At 40.1% G+C, this 4,416-nt stretch overlaps 1 non-coding gene across 1 annotated transcript; it reads right to left on the bottom strand.

Moving 5' to 3' along the window:
- LOC148545229 (small nucleolar RNA R71) lies at positions 1-108 on the bottom strand. The gene has a single exon (XR_015902025.1). It is a non-coding gene; the product is annotated as a small nucleolar RNA R71 (small nucleolar RNA).
- Between the last annotated feature and the right edge of the window lie 4,308 nt (positions 109-4,416).

The following is a 4,416-nucleotide window of genomic DNA, read 5'->3' as shown; positions in this document are numbered from 1 at the left end:
AAGCTTAGAGTGGATGTCCAAACCTTCAGACAGAAGGAAGGTGAATCCCTCTATGAAGCTTGGGAGAGATATAAGGAACTGACCAAAAAGTGTCCTTCTGACATGCTTTCAGAATGGACCATCCTAGATATATTCTACGATGGTCTGTCTGAATTATCAAAGATGTCACTGGACCATTCTGCAGGTGGATCCATTCACCTAAAGAAAATGCCTGCAGAAGCTCAAGAACTCATTGACATGGTTGCAAATAACCAGTTCATGTACACTTCTGAAAGGAATCCTGTGAATAATGGGACGCCTATGAAGAAGGGAGTTCTTGAAATTGATACTCTGAATGCCATATTGGCTCAGAATAAAATATTGACTCAGTAAGTCAATATGATCTCTCAGAGTCTGAATGGATTGAAGGAATCATCCAACAGTACTATAGAGGCGTCTTCTGTAGAAGAAGCTTATGATCGTGAGAACCCTGCAATAGCAGAGGTGAATTACATGGGAGAACCCTATGGAAATACCTATAATCCCTCATGGAGAAATCACCCAAATCTCTCATGGAAGGATCAACAAAAGCCTCAACAAGGCTTTAACAATGGTGGAAGAAACAGGTTTAGCAATAGCAAACCTTTTCCATCATCCACTCAGCAAAAGACAGAGAGTTCTGAGCAGAATCCATCTAGTGTGGCAAATATAGTCTCTGATCTATCTAAGGCCACTTTAAGTTTCATGAATGAAACAAGGTCCTCCATTAGAAATCTGGAGGCACAAGTGGGCCAGCTGAGTAAAAGAGTTACTGAAACTCCTACTAGTACTCTCCCAAGCAATACTGAAGAGAATCGAAAAAGAGAGTGCAAGGCCATTGATTTAACCATCATGGCCGAACCTACAAGGGAGGGAGAGGACGTGAATCCCAGTGAGGAAGACCTCCTGGGACGTCCAGTGATTAACAAGGAGTTTTCCTCTGAGGAACCAAAGGAATCTGAGGCTCATCTAGAGACCATAGAGATTCCATTGAACCTCCTTATGCCATTCATGAGCTCTGATGAGTATTCTTCTTCTGAAGAGAATGAAGATGTTACTGAAGAGCAAGTTGCCAAGTACCTTGGTGCAATCATGAAGTTGAATGCCAAATTATTTGGTAATGAAACTTGGGAAGATGAACCTCCATTGCTCATCAATGAACTAAGTGATCTGGATCAACTGAGATTGCCTCAGAAGAAACAGGATCCTGGAAAGTTCTTAATACCTTGTATCTTAGGCACCATGACCTTTGAGAAGGCTCTATGTGACCTTGGATCAGGGATAAACCTCATGCCACTCTCTGTGATGGAGAAACTGGGAATCTTTGAGGTGCAAGCTGCCAGAATCTCATTAGAGATGGCAGACAACTCAAGAAAACAGGCTTATGGACAAGTAGAGGACGTGCTAGTAAAGGTTAAAGGCCTTTACATCCCTGCTGATTTCATAATCCTAGACACTGGGAAGGATGAGGATGAATCCATCATCCTTGGAAGACCCTTCCTAGCTACAGCAAGAGCTGTGATTGATGTGGACAGAGGAGAATTGATCCTTCAACTGAATGAGGAAAACCTTGTGTTTAAAACTCAAGGATCTCCTTCTGTAACCATGGAGAGGAAGCATGAAAAGCTTCTTTTACTGCAGAGTCAACCAAAGCCCCCATAGTCAAACTCTAAGTTTGGTGTTGGGAGGCCACAACCAAACTCTAAGTTTGGTGTTGAACCCCCACATTCAAACTCTAAATTTGGTGTTGGGAGGTTCCAACCTTGCTCTGAACATCTGTGAGGCTCCATGAGAGCTCAGTGTCAAGCTATTGACATTAAAGAAGCGCTTGTTGGGAGGCAACCCAATGTTATCTAATTATGTTTATTTATTTTCTAGTGTTATTTTATGTTTTCTTTAGGTTGATAATCATGTGAAGTCACAAAAACTACTGAAAAATCAAATACAAAATGAAAAATAGAATGAAAAATAGCACACCCTGGAGGAGAACAGTCTGGCGTTTAAACGCCAGAAACAAGCACCTGTCTGACGTTTAACGCCAGAAACAGGCACCAAGCTGGCGTTTAATGCCAGAAACAAGCATCTACCTGGCGTTAAACGCCAGAACAGAGCATGGAAGTGGTGTTTAACGCCAGAAACAGGTAGCAGTCTGGCGTTAAATGCCAGGATTGCATGTATAGGGCATTTTACACGTCTAAAAGGTGCAGGGATGAAAAATCCTTGACACCTCAGGATCTGTAGACCCCACAGGATTCCCATATGATCTGTGGACCCCACAGGATCCCCACCACTTCTTCTCTCCCCTTCACACCTTTTCATAACTCTCTTCCCCAAATAACCTCCACCAATCACCTCCACTACTCCTCCAAAACCATCATACAACCCACCTACACCCACCCACTCAAATTCCAACCATCACTCTTTCCTTTTCACACATCATAACCACCTAAAACCCCCTTGGCCGAACCACTCACACCTCTCCATCTCATCTATTTTCTTCTTCTTCTACTCCCTCTTCTCTTCTTTTGCTCGAGGACGAGCAAACCTTCTAAGTTTGGTGTGGTAAAAGCGTTGCTTTTTGGTTTTCCATAACCATTTATGACACCTAAGGCCAGAGAAACCTCTAGAAAGAGGAAAGAGAAGGCAAAAGCTTCCACCTCTGAGTCATGGGAGATGGAGAGATCCATCTCAAAAGCTCATCACTAAGAAAAGGATAGAGCAAACAAGAGATCATGGACCTCAACATGAACATGAGGAAATTCCTCACCATGAAATCCCTGAGATGCCTCGGGGGATGCGCTTTCCTCCACAGAATTATTGGGAACAAATCAACACTTCCCTAGGAGAATTAAGTTCCAACATGGGACAACTAAGGGTGGAGCATCAAGAGCACTCTATCATCCTCCATGAAATTAGAGAAGATCAAAGAGCTATGAGGGAGGAGCAACAAAGACAAGGAAGAGACATAGAGGAGCTCAAAAGCACCATTGGTTTTTCAAGAAGAGGAAGACGCCACCCTCACTAAGGTGGACTCATTCCTTAATCTTCTTGTCTATTTATTTTCTGTTTTTCTATTTTTGAGCTTTATGTTTTATTTATGTTTGTGTCTTTACTATATGATCACTAGTGTCGAAGTGTATATGCCTTAAAGTTATGAATATGAATCCATCACCTCTCTTGAATGAAAAATGTTTTAATTACAAAAGAACAAGAAGTATATGGTTTCGAATTCATCCTTGAAACTAGTTTAATTATTTTGATGAGGTGACAATACTTTTTGTTTTCTGAATGAATGCTTGAACAGTGCATATGTCTTTTGAAGTTGATGTTTATGAATGTTAAATATGTTGGCTCTTGAAGAATAAGGAAAAAGGAGACATGTTATTTGATAATCTGAAAAATCATAAAAATGATTCTTGAAGCAAGAAAAAGCAGTGAATACAAAAGCTTGCAGAAAAAAAAATTAGCGAAAAAAAAAGAGAAAAAGAAAAAGAAAAAGCAAGCAGAAAAAGCCAAAAGCTCTTTAAACCAAAAGGCAAGAGCAAAAAGCCAATAGCCCTTAAAACCAAAAGGCAAAGGTAATAAAAAAGGATCCAAGGCTTTGAGCATTAGTGGATAGGAGGGCCTAAAGGAATAAAATCCTGGCCTAAGCGGCTAAACCAAGCTATCCCTAACCATGTGCTTTTCGTGTGAAGGTGTTAAGTGAAAACTTGAGACTGAGCGGTTAAAGTCAAGGTCCAAAGCAAAAAGAAGAGTGTGCTTAAGAACCCTGGACACATCTAATTGGGGACTTTAGTAAAGCTGAGTCACAATTTGAAAAGGTTCACCCAGTTATGTGTCTATGGCATTTATGTATTCGGTGGTAATACTGGAAAACAAAGTGCTTAGGGCCACGGCCAAGACTCATAAAGTAGCTGTGTTCAAGAATCAACATACTGAACTAGGAGAATCAATAATACTATCTGAATTCTAAGTTCCTATAGATACCAATAATTCTGAACCTCAATGGATAAAGTGAGATGCCAAAACTATTCAAGAGTCAAAAAGCTACAAGTCCCGCTCATCTGATTGGAGCTAAGTTTCATTGATATTTTGGAATTTATAGTATATTCTCTTCTTTTTATCCTATTTGATTTTCAGTTCCTTGGGGACAAGCAACAATTTAAGTTTGGTGTTGTGATGAGCGGATAATTTATACGCTTTTTGGCATTGTTTTTACATAGTTTTTAGAATGATTTAGTTAGCTTTTAGTATATTTTTATTAGTTTTTAATTAAAATTCACATTTCTGGACTTTACTATGAGTTTGTGTATTTTTCTGGGATTTCAGGTAATTTCTGGCTGAAATTGAGGGACCTAAGCAAAAATCTGATTCAGGCTGAAAAAGGACTGCAGATGT

The sequence above is a fragment of the Arachis ipaensis genome, chromosome B9 (assembly GCF_059453495.1).
Source record: "Arachis ipaensis isolate K30076 ecotype BB chromosome B9, ASM5945349v1, whole genome shotgun sequence".
In the NCBI taxonomy this organism is placed as follows: Eukaryota; Viridiplantae; Streptophyta; class Magnoliopsida; order Fabales; family Fabaceae; genus Arachis; species Arachis ipaensis.
This window is presented reverse-complemented; position numbering and strand designations above follow the sequence as displayed.